The sequence below is a fragment of the Lissotriton helveticus genome, chromosome 2_2 (genome assembly GCF_964261635.1).
Source record: "Lissotriton helveticus chromosome 2_2, aLisHel1.1, whole genome shotgun sequence".
Classification (NCBI taxonomy): Eukaryota; Metazoa; Chordata; class Amphibia; order Caudata; family Salamandridae; genus Lissotriton; species Lissotriton helveticus.
In genome coordinates, this window is record NC_136060.1 from 225721842 (window position 1) to 225736770 (window position 14929).

A 14929-nucleotide genomic window follows, 5' to 3' on the forward strand; every position below is an offset into this window, starting at 1 on the left:
AGAATGCACTTGTGAAGGGTTAGCAAAGTTATGCACACTATCGGCATGTTGGGCCTTGTCAATCCAAATGAGGTCAAGGAAGAGGTAAGGTTTGGAGACAAGAGGTAAACACCTACTTTTCAGAATTCCGAAATATTCTCGCAGCTGTTTCTTATGGATTTGCGGTGGGGTGGTGGAAGAATGATTTTAACAAAAGCACAACCCTCACACAGCCTCAATCAAGAATCGCTCTTTTCCTATCATCCTGTCTCAACCTGAAAACAGAGGTTGAAACATTTTTAAGAAACATACACTTTTTCCCTAAGAATTTTTATTCATTTTCAAAGAAAAACACAAAACAGGCGGAAAATAAGCCAGACACTCTGAATGTTCCGGAGAATTAAAAGGAGAGACATTGATCTACTTAAAGTGCATTACCAATTAATCTGTAATTATAGCGGCTGTTATCACAATGTAAACGTGGAGATAGTTACATCCGACAAGCAGCCGTGGTTGGTAGGGGAGTACCTGCCGGGGCGGTGACGTGGGGAGGGAGAGGGGCAGGGTGGGGGTTAGTAATGTATGGATAATGGAGGTTTGCAGGTAAGTAAACATTTAAATAAATCAAACGAATTTCGTTGCTCGCACTGCATTGCATTTGGGGATGCAGTGCGCGCAACGAAATTCGTTTGATTTATTTAAATGATTACTTACCTGCAAACCTCCATTATCCATACATTACTAACCCCCACCCTGCCCCTCCCCCTCCCCATGTCACCGCCCCGGCAGATACTCCCCTACTGACCGCGGCTGCCGACAAGTGGTAGACCAAGTCCAATATCAATGATTTTATTCAGCCTGGAATGTAGGCAAACCAGGTCCTCTGGCTAAAGAGTGAGAATGTGGGAAAACATAAATGGAGGTTAGAGGAGGATAGGTCTAGGGGTAAAGAGGGATAAGGCTATGCTGAGCAGACATGGTGTGGGGCTACGGGTAGATCCTTGGGGAGGATGTCACCCAAATGAGAATCAGATCAGATATAATGTAAATATGTTCCCTTGTGACACAAATGGAGCTGTGTGGGGAACTTATGTTGGTTCATTTTTCTGTAAGTATTCGCCAAAGGAATGCCATAGTCATCGGGGGTACAAGGGACCATGACATTCAGAGTATAGGATGTTAGCAGTGCCTCTAACTGAGTATAACAAGTTCTGCCATTTGTCAAAGGCTGTAGGTGTAGAGGATTTCTAATCAGAAAGGACCGTTTTGGTGCTTAGGGAGAGGAGGAGTTCTGTCAGTGAAGAGTTGGAAGAGTCAAATTTCTTCCATGTGGGTAGGCATTGAGACCTAAGGTCATAGTCAGGAAGTTTTTCTATCAGGATATCATAGTAATCCAGTATAGCAGGTCTTGAATTTTGGGCCATAACACTTTTAATTTAATACCGCACAGAAACAGAGAATAATTGTATAATCTGTAACATTGAGAAAATAAATATTGCTTTATAAGGCCCTAAACGATATCTTTCAAAGACAAAAATTTTCAGGTTGACTGGAATATGAGCCCTGGTCAAGCAGTAACCACTTGGCACAAGCAAACCCCAAATTAACCTGTGTTCAATCCCCTGGTAGCTTGGCATGAAACAGTCAGGTTTAACTTTGAGGCAATGCGTAAAGTATTTGTGCAACACCTCAATCAGTAAAACACCACACAAAAATGTACCCACACCAGGTTAGTAGCATATAGCAGAATTTGATAAATAACACTAGAAGACAAAAATGTCAAAAATCCAACCAGTAGAACTGGAGTTAAGTAGTTTATAGAACAAACTGAAAAATAGCACCAAAAGCATAAAGCATGAACCGTGGCTATCTGGTTGCATTGGTTGGGTCAAAGTCAAAAGTTCAGGCTGCAGGGTTTGCCCTGTTCACCCATAAAAATACTTAATAGTGAATTCATGTTTTTTATGGTCAGGAGCAAATAAGGAGCGGCAGAAGCAGCTGTTAGTAACAATATACATCATTCATTTGTTGTGCCACATTAATTTTAGGAATTGTGGTGAGTTAAGGTGCTTTCACCCAATGAAAAAGAATGGTCCTCTATTTGGATTTCTTGGAAGTATCTTTGGGAGAGAACGGTTGTCCCTCTTGATATTTTCATAGAAATTATGGTTACTGCTACAGAAGCTAAACTGCGGATGTATGTTCTATACATTCAGAGATATCTACCATCCATGTGAGAAGAAATCTAACATATTGAGTAAAACATGTACTTCTAAAAGCAACAGCCTCTTAATTGATTTACCAGTTTTCTACTGCAGCTTAACCACAGAGTTTTCATGAACAGTTAGAGGATAAACATTCAATTTTCATGAGAACTGTGACACTCCTGTATGTCAAGTTGCTGTAAAAGGCATAAGAGAATTGGAAATATACTGTGCGTAGAAGTCTGCAGTGTAAGAATAAAATCAAGGCCTTAAATTTGTTATTGAAATTATGGTTAATGCTCCAGAAAGCTAAAATGAGTACAAGTCTTATGTAAATTCTCAAATACCATCCTCATTCATGTGACAAAAAGTCTAAAGTGCTGAGCGCAAGACATACTTCCAACAGCATCAGGGATCTGTCAGTTTATTTTTCGGTGTTGTTCTGCAGCTTTACCAGATAGATTTAATGAACAACTAAAAAGCTAACATTCTATATTAATGACAAAAATGAGGTACTACTGAATCTCCTTTTGTTGAAGTAGTCATTGTTAAATGTAAAGCCTTTCCTATCGAGCAGGCTGAAGTAAATGATTAATAAGGGGTTAATGTCAATATGAAACAAGCTGAGTAATTGTACAAAATAAGAGTGAAAGAAAGGGTTTTTGTGATTTATGGCATTATATATTTATGAATGTCTGAAAATAGTTAATGACAAATCTCTAGGTCCACCATACCCATCCACATCTGTTTTCTCAGACTGTACAACCTCTCTGTCTGTTAGTGTCACCTACGTTTGAAAATAGCAGCATTATACTAGACATAGAATTTATTTTTATCTTCAATTTAAATGGATGCAAGTAGATTAGTAGAGGTGTGAGGGCCTATTTGCAGTGTACCTCATATTTAAAATGAATAAATATTGTGTTCCTATGGCTAGTGATGCCCTCAGAATGTGCTGCAGTTTGAAAATTTCATTTTTTTCTACTACCACTTCCTTTGGTCAGTAGTTGCATCTTCCTGCATGATTGTGTTCTGTCTTCAATTATTTTTATTGTATGTTAAATATAAAGACATAACAGTGGAACCATGCTTTAAAACACAGTCTTTAACAACACAGCACCTTTACCATGCACCCTATACCACACAGGTAATTACCATGAAGGCAAATACAAAGTATAGGTAATATAGCTTTACTACAAGGTACTTTACCAAGTCGGCATTATTTTTTAAATACCATTATTTTTTTAGGTTATTTTTAAACAAAAAAAGGTAAAGTGTGGATAGAGGTAAAACGGAGGTATGGTTGGCTTTAGAATTAAGAAATTACTTAATGTAAAGGTAGGTAGCAGTAAAGGGAAACAAGTGTGATTTTAGGGTTATGGGGTGGGTAGTGCTAAAGGTAGGTAATGGTAATTTAAGGGTTTAGTAGTGGGTAGACGTAAATGGAAGCATGGGTAGATTTAAGGGAGTAAAATGTAATAAACAAACGGACACCAAAATGACAAAAAGGGGATCAGAAGAAACCAATTTTTCAAACTTTGTGATAAATATAGCTCCAAAATGCTCAACACGTCAATGAAATTAAATTTGAGGTGGTAGGCCATGACCTAGGCATGATTTAAGGCTTACCTTGACAGACCAAATGTTTTTCATAGTTTCCAAAACTTCCATTTGTTGCCCAATCAACCACAGGATGCATGTCTAAGTCCCACAGGCCATCAGGGAGCACTTAGAAGCCAAAACCAAAGTCCAGTTCAAAATGGTCAGCTGGTCACTTTAGAAAAAAGATCGCTTAAACTTTTTGTTCCCCTGTAGCCACAAGGGAAGTCAGTCAACTGACTCTTGGAGTCCAATTCCCTAACCTGAGTACAGGGAGGACAGGTGTAGTCTTTCAGGGATCCTCCCTGGTCACAGACAGCAGGTCCAATTCTCTACTATTCTTCCACACCTTCAGATAGCAATCTGAGAAGGTGCCTTGCATGCCACATGTATGCCTGCCACAAACTATTGGATGGGAGTACCTCCTGAGCACTCCTTAACCAATGAGGTAAAATGTATCTGGCCAACCCTACAACTTTTTCGGTGATTCCTCTTTGCCTTACTGCAAACAGTCTCCAAAAGCTAAGTTCCAGTGCATTTTCATGATGGGAAAAGTCTTCTGTCACACTACCTTTGGGCTTTTAGGAGTAGGTTGGTGTGTGTGTTTGGGAAAGTGTTGGGGGTGTGTGCATGTGTGTGTCATTGAGAAATCAACAGTGTTCTGCCACATCTAACACTAAAATCCATTTTGAAGGAGATACTAGGACTACAATAAACCAGGAGACAGGCTGTCTAGCGAAATATTGCATGGCCCCTCAGTGCCCAGAAAAGAGATATGAAAAACTTTTCTGACATCATGCCTGAATTGGATTTTTAAAAACTATTAAAATACTGATTTAATGATGTTTCAAGCTGGGTCCATTCTGGACATACAGCATTACTATTTTATTAGAACATTGGAATGTTGGGAGCTCCATTGAAAACAATGGAGTGCTCTGGGCTTATAATGGCTGGTATAAGCCTGGAGCTACAACATTCCAATGTTTCTTTGTTCAGAGCTCTGGCATAACGAATAGTTCTCGCATCCTCCCTCGTCCTTGGCTTCCGTGTGGTGACATGGCCACGAATAGTTCTCGCATCCTCCCTCGTCCTCGGCTTCCGTGTTGTGACAACACGGAAGCCGAGGACGAGGGAGGATGCGAGAACTATTCGTGGCCTAATGGAAGTTCCATTTACCCCTCATCCCTATCGGCTCATGGGGCATTAACCCCTGTTTGTGACAGCCCACTATTCAGCAATACTGATAGGACTGTACACTATAGGAATTAATACATACCACATAGGTATAGATTATCTTCACCTGTATATACACATTGCACATACTGTGAATCAACATTAGTGAGTGACAGAGGGATCAGACCCCGTCCTGACGAAGAGACTTTCTGCCTCGAAACATGTTGACACCACTAGGAGATTAAGCTCATTGTCAAGTCTATCAGTCTCCGCTACACCTTTTTTAACGATACCAGCTTGTGACTAATAAATAGTTTTTTGCTTTCACAAAGCCAGGTATCATTTTAGACTCACTTTTCCAAACACCCCATACCCTACCTACACTCACTCCAACTCACATAGCACTCACAATTATTTAAGATGCTCCAGCGTAGTCGCTAGTCATAGCACGCCCGTCCCACAGCGGAACGGGAAGACCCCGATGATGAAGCATGACACCAAGGGCCCTTTTGGTGTGTGAGGGGTATTTTAACAAACACTGTGTATGCCAACAATATCTGGACTCACAGTTAATTACTTGAGGTTGGACCTTTTTGATTATCTGAACCATTTACTGGACGAGGGTGCGTCCACCTTGGTGCTGATCAGCACCACCTCTTCACTCCCTAATTTTGATTTTTGTTGCTTTTTGTGTGTGATAAATGACTCTGGGAGAGTGCAACTGGTCTTATAATGTTATACTCTCTACACTTGTGATAACAAACCTCAACTAATGTCTATTGTACAAAAACAAAAGGTTTTTAGTGACTTCCTGAATGCTGAAAGCGAGCTGGCAGCCTTTTTTACGGTGAGGGAGGTGATTCTAATGCAACAGCATACATCTGAAGAAACTCCTGCCACTCCAGGAAGACCGTTTAAAAGATGGCAGCACTAAGTGCATGGCAGAACTAGAACGTAGGAACCTGCCAGGCACATACCAGCTCAGGTCCTAAAGTATGTGAGGCCCTGCCCATGAAGAGTCCAATAAGCTGTATATAGGGTTTTGATAATGTTTTTTTTTCTTCACCGGCAACCAGTGTAGTGCTGTCGTCGAATGGAATTTGGGAATTTTCAAAAGAAAACATGCAGACGCATTTTGAAGGTTGTGTAATTTATTTAAAGAACCTCTAAGCAGATCTAAATAAAGACTATTGCAGTAATCCAATATTCCTAAAACCAGCACAATGACCATAGTTTTAAAAAGATTGAAAGTTATAAATGTTTTATTTTCTTTATCACTCTAAGTGCATGGAACAAGGACGAAGTAACCTTACTGACTTGATTCTCACATTTCAGTTCCTCATCTATCAACACCCATGATTTCTGACCTTCGTAACAGGTACTGGAAGCGAACCCAGATCATCAGGCCATCATGCAGGGGACCAAACAGAAGAGTTATTCCCAAAAGGAAGGACCTCTGTGTTGGATGAATTCATCTTTAGGCAATTGCTGTCCATCCATTTGCTGACTGTGCTCATACAGTTCCTAAATTGATCACTTGAGTGGGCATTATGTTTTTTAAAGTGAAACTACTATCTGGGTATCATATGCATAGGACCCTAATGAAAAACCAGAAGATTTTATCAGAACAGCTAAAGGTGTTACATATAGATTGTGCAGTGTTGGGGTCAATGTCGAACCCTGAGGTACTCCACGAGGCAAAGAGTAGAGCTAAGAGTTGAATCCATCAAAAGACACTGACTGAGCCTGTCCTGACAGAAATTATTGCAGCAACGCCAGCGACTGGACTTCTATTACAAGATTATGGCTAATGCCAACCATAAGAACATGGATGACCGTATTGAAAGCTGCTGGCAAATTTAGCAAGATGAAGGCAGCATATCCATCCTCATCTTACACCGATCTGATTTCCTTAGTGCAGTTGAATACAAAACATTTAGGAATTGAAATACTAAATGGACCTGGGTAATTACTCCATCAATATGACATACATCGGATGCAGATATTATGCAAAAATATTATTTTTATTCAACACAATAAATATTTTTGTTCCTTTTTTATCATTTTGTTTAAAAACAATCAATATTTAAATTTAATTTTTTAATATTCAAAAATTGAATACAGTGCATCTCATTTCATTGCATTAGTTTTGTTTCATTTTAACCAAATCCTACCCACACTCTCTTCTACACTCATACACTGATTAATCACCAGTATGATTAACAACAAAAACACTATTTATCCAATCATTTCATTTCAAATCGGCACTGGCTATTGATTTGTACAAAAGAGGCACATTACCCTCGACTCCTCAGAACAAATCTGGATATGTGGAAGATCAGACTGGGAAGATGTCTGCTCTCTGTGACCTGTTTAGAAACCTGAAGACTGGACCTGCTGCCAGTACTGAAATGTGGACTCCAAGGGCCAGGTGCTGATCTGCTATGTAACTACAGGGGCATCAAACACTGCAAGAACCTTTTCCTGGTATGACTAGTAGAGTGTCAACAAGTGGTACTGGGCTGAACTGTGCTAGTGACATTCGCTAAAGGGGGTCTTAGATTCTAAGGGCCCTAAGGTTCTGGGAGCCTTAAAAGTGACCAAGAGGAGCTACCCTACAGAGCTGAAAATGTTGGGACAGAGAAACATATTCAACTTCCTGACTTCCAGGGGATCAGGACAAACCACCAAAAGTTATCCACCCTTGGAGTGACAAAAGCAGGCACCCTTCCAGTGGCTTCAGCAAGTAGTTGGTCCCTGTTGGACATGGCCTTTTCTGCAAACCTTTTGCTTTCACCTTCCTGTTTTCTGAAACCATTTAATGTTGGTTTTTAGTACACTGTGAACCTTACCCCTGCTAACCAGTGCTAACATGCTTGTGCTCTCTCCTTTAAACATGGTATGATTGTCTTACACCCAATTGGTATATTTAATGTACTTGTAAGTCCCTAGTAAAGTGGTACTACCTCTACCCAGGGACTGTAAATTAAATGTTTCCAGTGGGCCTGCAGCTCTGATTGTGCCACTCACAAAAGTAGAACTTCAAACATGCCTCAGGCCAGTCATTGCAACCTGTGTGTGCAGTTTTAAACTGCCATTTCGACCTGGCAAAATAAATATTTTGCCAGGACCCTAACCTTCCTTTTTAATACATATGTCACCCCTAGTTTAGGCCCTGGACAGCCCAGTGTGCAGTGTATTAAAACATAGGGACATGTATTTTTAAGTATTATATGTCCTGGTTGTGAAAAAACCCTATAGTCGTTTTTCACTACTACAAGGCCTACTTCGCGCTAGGATAACACTGGAGTAACTGTATCACATTTAATAAACTGTAACTTCAAACTGGAAACAGGTAGACAAGTTAACTTTTGTGCCTAAAGAATTAGAATTAAAAACCCTGTTTAAAGGTAAAGTCAGATTTTTAATCACAATTCTAAACATGCTACTTTGAGAAAGTTGCCATTTTCTTATCTTGACCATTTGCTGCCTGCAGCCTGTTACTGAGTCACATGACTGGGTGCAGCTGTCAGTAAGTCTTTGTGTATTGCTCTCAGACAGTGAGACAAAGGGAAAATAGGTGTTAGCAGGTTGAGTCACCACTGACATGATGAGGGGGAGGAGCTGTCATCTACCAGACTTGCACATCAAAAAGCCTTTGCCTGAACACACTCACAAAGGGTTTAATACTAGTCTATTTTGGGCCCAGACAATCAGGAGCAAGGACAGGGAGGAAGGGAATGCCTGACACTTCTGGGGGGTGGAAACTCTATACACTTCTTCCACTTCACCCCCAACTCTGGGCTTTCCCATCTTAAGTCCTCATTATAAGGATCCTCAACAATGACGCAGGACGTCACATCACAGCTCCTCGGAACTGACCCAACTTCCTGACTGCGCAAGGCTGCCTCGGCACAAGACCTCGCAACGCTCCACAAACCAGAATTTAAGGTACTCTTATTCAGCCGGCCGAACTGGGTCCCTGTAGCTTGCCCGCACTCCATCGCAGTTGGCCTAAACTGTTGACTTTGTTCAAGTACAGTGTGACCAGACGTCCACAGCAGGTGCTTTGTGCTTTTTGGTGCTATTTTCACCTACATCTTTAAAATTGTATATCTCCGGTTCAACTGGTTGGATATTTACTACTTTGGTCTTGTTTATGTACTAGAACCTAGTCTATGTTTCTAAATTAGTGTAGTTTTTTTCTTGTGTTGTGTTTGCACTCTATTACATTTTGAAGTGCTCCATAAATACGTTACACATGGCCTCTAAGTTAAGCCTTACTGTTCTGTGCCTAGCTACCAGAGGGATGACCACATGTTAATTTGGGGTTTGCTTGTGCCTCACCTTGACAAAGATTGCGGTTGCTGCTTGAGTAAGGTTTCACCTTCCTTAACCAGTAACCCAATTTCTAACAGTCCCCCTTGAAGCACACACTCATGGCTAAGACATCCAGCTATAGTGTGCCATGTCCAGCTACAGATTCCAGGATTGTACAGCTGCAGGTTTTGAGCAAAAAAAAAGAGACTACATCCCAATATAGAAACCTTCACTGGCTGAGAGGCAGAAAAAGTATCAACCCGATGCACGGGCTTCCTGTGGGTGAAATGTACGTGTTTTACTCTCAGCTTTTCTTGCTAATACCAGCAGCTTCAGTGAGACCTCGTCCAATGGCTATCCCACTTCAAGAGGACTTTGCCAGATACACCCTTCAGCCTTGTGCCATTGGAGGAATTTGAATTTCACAAAAAAGACTAAGGGCCTGATTACGAGTTTGGCGATCCTTGAGTGGAGCGCAATGCCAGTGCTCTACGGGAGGACTGCCAAACCCGTATTAAGACCGCCCACCGGATTCTGACTGGAATCGAGGTCAGGTGGAGAGTGCTGTGGCAGTCCCACAGCGGTGCCTTTCTAAGGCTCAAAGGAGAGCCTTAGAAAGGCAGTGCTGTGGGACGGCCACAGCACATTTCTGAACGGGAAGAAAAGCACCATGTTGTGCATTCATTCATGTGCAGGCACTGGGGATGCAAAAATAAAGGGGGGCACAGCATGTAACCCCCCTGCATGCATCTCCTAGCACAGAGTTGACAAGGGGCCTTGTAAGGGCCCCCTGTGTTGCCTTACCACCACCCTTTCCATGGCAGGCTCACCATCCTGCAAAGGATGGCAGTAGGCAACTTGTGATATGTTCAGCAGTGCCGCAGCTGCACCACCAGCATATTATTGCCTCTGACCGCTGGCTACCATCCTGGGAACATGGCTCCCCAATGGTTGTGGTGGTCCTATGGTGGTCCAACAGCCACAGACAGAATGCGGAGGACAGTGCGGCACTGTGGCGGTGCTCGGACTGCCACCATGGGTTTGGCGGTCCCATGGACCGCTGAATTCGTAATCAGGCCCTAAGTCTGCAGGTAAAACCTTTAATTAAGAGACCTGGCTGGTGTATATGACCTCCACTCCATCTTGGTCTGCTTAAAAACCCGCCTTAATCCCATTCAACCTCAGTGATTTCTGATTGGCTCTTTACATTTTCTTGCCAATTTCTGTCTGTATCACTCTGCCACTGCATAACAGGCATGGAAGCAATTCACTTGAGCAGGTGAAGGATAACTCTCTCATGCCGAAAATGTATTTTTATGTGACATGTAGAGTATGCAGAAGGCCATATCCCTCCCTTCCCCTTCCAAACACAACATAAAACTCAGAGCTATATCACTGTTCTTGTTGACATAATTAGTAAACTTATTTTCCAGAGTGGAACTTTAATAACACTGAGTTCCAAACTTCTTTGTGTTGTGCACAGTTACTTCTCTTTCTGTGAGAAGACATAGGCTAAGGTAAGTCTGAGCTTTTCCCCAGTCCTCAATGTGATGTGCAAGAGTAGGAGAGTACAAAGAGAAAACAAAGGTTTCCTGGTGATCACTTAAGATGGCTGTATACTAGCCCTTCAAGCGCCCGCAAAATGAAGTAGTCTCAGTGGAGGCGTTGTGATGGGCGTGGGGTGGACTATGTAAACGAGCCAACATAGACGTACTATATGCACCCTCTATGCCTTTAGCGGACAATCCGTTAATCCCACCACTGATGGAGAAGCATGCGCAGGCGTGGGCTCGGGTGCACAATGTTCAGATAGGGCAAGACCTATACCTTGGGGATACTTTCCTCACACTACAGCAGATGTGTGGGCCCACAGCTCCTTCAGCGCCAGATATGCTGCTTTACTATCAGGTAGGGGCAACCTGTAGATGGAAATTTAAAACACGTCTGGCGCGCCTCCCCCCCTCGCTACTGGCTGTACTAGAAAACATCCTCATCCTTGAATCAGGCTGCATGCTGATCACACAACTATATACTATAACCCAAAGGGATCACTCGATTACGGCGTCAATGGCTTGTGCTGCTTGGGAGGACGATCTGGGAGGGAAGCTCACAGATGAACAGTGGGCCTTCAGCTGCAGACAGCTGGAGCAGCTGACCCCAAATTATCAGTTCAGGTTGATTCACTTTAAGTACATACACCGGTTCTACAGAACTCCCATACAACTACAACGGATGGAGCTGTGCCCCGATGACAACTGTTGGAAATGTGGAGCACCACAATCAACATTCCTACACTTAGCTTGGCAACATAGGCCATTAGCTAGCTTCTGGTATAAAATAACACACAATGTAGGTAACATAACGGGATTAACCCTACCCTGCACTCCCCACGTGACACTCTTGGGGATCGTCCCTCATATACCGCCAAAGGCAAGGAAACTGCCTGCTATTTTATTACTGATGGCAAAGAGACAGGTGGCAATGCACTGAGGGGTTGCGCATCTTGGACCTCGAAGGTGTGAATTAGAGAGGTAACTTATTGTAACTCCCAGCTGGCGGAATACTGGGAGCTAATGCCAACGCGCTCCTACCCCAGAGACATATGGGAGCCATTTGTGAGTTGGCTGGGAACTGTGGATATTGCAGACATTTAGGTGGGGCTGAAGTGGTATAAGGCCATGCAATATGCAAGGTTCTGGGGGATGTACGGTAGCCCACGGGACAAGATTTATAAGTGGAGGACACATTTATTGATGATCTTTTATCCTGTTTACCTGGATGTGTAACTGGGCTGAATGCGTAAAGTATTGTTGTAACGTATCATATTTAAAACCACCTGAAACATGACCAAACTAACAAGGAAATGCTCATGATAATGTCGAAATTGCCGGCTATTTATTCAGTGTTGAGTGGACAGGCTGAACTGTACCGTATTACTGTTTAAGAAATGCCCCTGTTATGTATTTTTGTTTGAAAATGCAAAAAAGAAAAAAAGGATTCCTGGTGATCATAGTTGCTTTTTTTGGGGATCAGAGTGATTTTAACTTCAGAAGTGATGGGAATCACAGCAATGAAGAATACCTTCTAAACAGCTAGGGAACACAATCAAATCTGTCCAGAGAAAATGTTCAATTTATAATAAACAGGACTGGTTTAATTAAATTGATAGTGGGAATTATGGAGCAAAATCACAACTTTGCAAACTATGTTTGAGTTGAGTGCCCCTGAAGCCTATTTACATAAAAGCTTCAGAGGAGCAACGAGCATTTAGGCCTGCTTTCTCTTTCCACAGGCAATCTCCATATTCTGGTAGGGGCCACAGATGTTTGTGCAGCCATTTCTCTAATAAAGTGTGGATACATTTTTTGCACTCTTGCAATGTAGAGAGGGTCTCATTCATCTGCATGGGGAGATGGCTCCTTGCAATTAAGTAAAACCTTCTCCTGCATACCATTGTGAATCAATGAATTATTTAAACTAGTGGTAGAGTTAGCATGACACATAAAACAGAGACCTTCAAACTATCATGTTTTTACGATTTAAGATGTTCGCATTTTTAAGATGCCAAAGATTCTCAGAAGAAATGAAGACAGATTTGTACGGGTATTTTTTGCTTGAGTTAGGTGACCCACTTTTTGTGTCCACAATGAAAATGCATGGAATGCTCACATTAAAGTCACAATATGTTCTTTTAAAAATGTTTTAGTTGCTTTAGAAAATATTTCATCAACATAAGATGACATCAGTGCAATGTTATGTGTACGAATTATCTAGACAAAAAAGGATTCTTTATTTGTTTTTATAAAATCAGTTTTAAAGAGTACATTAAATGTGAATATCATCATTCCCAACCATCCTCATATTTTGTATTATGGAGCACAAGCATTACTCAAAAGCCAGAATCTTTTAAAATGTTCATGATGTAGATCTTGCAGAAATTCACATTTTATGGGATGTCAAAGTTTCTCAAAACAAGTGAAGACAGATGTGGACTGGCATTCTTTCCTTGTGTTATGTGATCCACTTTCTGTATCTACATTTAAAGAATGCAGAATTTAAAATCCCCGATGTTTCACTGGATTAGCTATTTCAATAAATGCAACATCAAAACAGAATAAAATAATACCAGGACAATGGTGTGCACATATTTTGTAGAAAAAAAACAGGTTGCATTTGCTAAAGCAGATTTAGTGTGTGATGTATTATAAATGCCATTGTGTACAATTATCCTTGCACTTAGTAGTCTCGGAAATAAAGAGTTAACATCAGAAACACACATTTGAACGAGGGCACAGGAGTCCAAAAGTCTCAGAACTATATAATCAGAGTTCAAGTTCAAGTTAAGGCATTTATAAAGCGCACTACTCACCCAGAGGGTCTCAAGGCGCTAGAGGGAGGGGTTCATTGTTTATCGAATAGCCAAGTTTTTAATTCTTTTCTGAAGGAGATGTGATTCTCCGTAAGGCGGAGGTGGGTGGGGAGTGAGTTCCAGGTCTTGGCAGCCAGGAAGGAGAAGGATCTGCCGCCCATGGTGGTTTTTCGGATGCGCGGGACTGCGGCGAGGGCTTGAATGGATGATCTTAGTTGGCGGGTGGGATAGTAGAAGGACAGTCGGGAGTTGAGGCATTCTGGTCCTAGATTATAAAGGGCCTTGTGTGCGTGGGTAAGAAGGCGGAAAGTAATTCTTTTGTTGACGGGAAGCCAGTGGAGGTTTTTTAAGTGACCGGTGATGTGCTCTTGGCGCGGGATGTCTAATATGAGTCTCGCTGATGCGTTTTGGATGCGCTGGAGCTTTTTCTGCAATTTTGTTGTAATTCCGGCGTAGAGAGTGTTGCCATAGTCCAGTCGACTCGTGACCAGTGCATGGGTGACAGTCTTTCTTGTTTCGAGGGGGATCCAGCGGAAGATCTTTTTGAGAATGCGAAGGACGTTGAAGCAGGAGGACGATACGGCGTTGACTTGTCTGGACATTGAGAGAGAGGAGTCGAGAATGAAGCCAAGGTTACGTGCATGGTCAGTGGGTGTGGGCGCTGATCCCAAAGCGGAAGGCCACCAAGAGTCGTCCCACGTTGAGGGGGAGGATCCAAGGATGAGCACCTCAGTTTTGTCTGAGTTGAGTTTTAGGCGGCTCTGTTTCATCCATTCGGCTACTTCTTTCATACCTTCGTGAAGGTTGTCCTTGGCGGTGTTGGGGTCTTTGGTGAGGGAGAGTATCAGCTGGGTGTCGTCGGCGTAGGAGATGATGTTGAGGTTGTGTCGACGTGCGATGGGGGCGAGGGGACTCATGTAGACGTTGAAGAGGGTGGGGCTGAGTGAGGAGCCTTGAGGTACGCCACAGATGACTTCGGTGGGCTCTGAGTAGAAAGGGGGAAGTCGGACTCTCTGTGTTCTCCCGGCTAGGAACGAGATGATCCAGTCCAAGGCTTTTCCTTGTATGCCGATGTTGTTGAGGCGTTGTATGAGGGTGCTGTGACAGACAGTGTTGAAGGCGGCGGAGAGGTCGAGAAGAATGAGGGCCACTGTTTCACCGTTGTACAGGAGTGCTCGGATGTCGTCGGTCGCCGCAATGAGGGCGGTCTCGGTGCTGTGTTTGGCTCGAAAGCCGTTCTGTGAGGGATCCAGGGAGTTGTTGGATTCAAGGAAGGCTGCGAGTT

General features: G+C 42.6%; 1 protein-coding gene across 3 annotated transcripts in view; it reads right to left on the reverse strand.

The window, feature by feature from the left end:
- The window catches only part of PCDH7 (protocadherin 7), an 813510-nt gene that overhangs the window by 24493 nt on the left and 774088 nt on the right, over positions 1-14929 (reverse strand). The window lies entirely within an intron of this gene.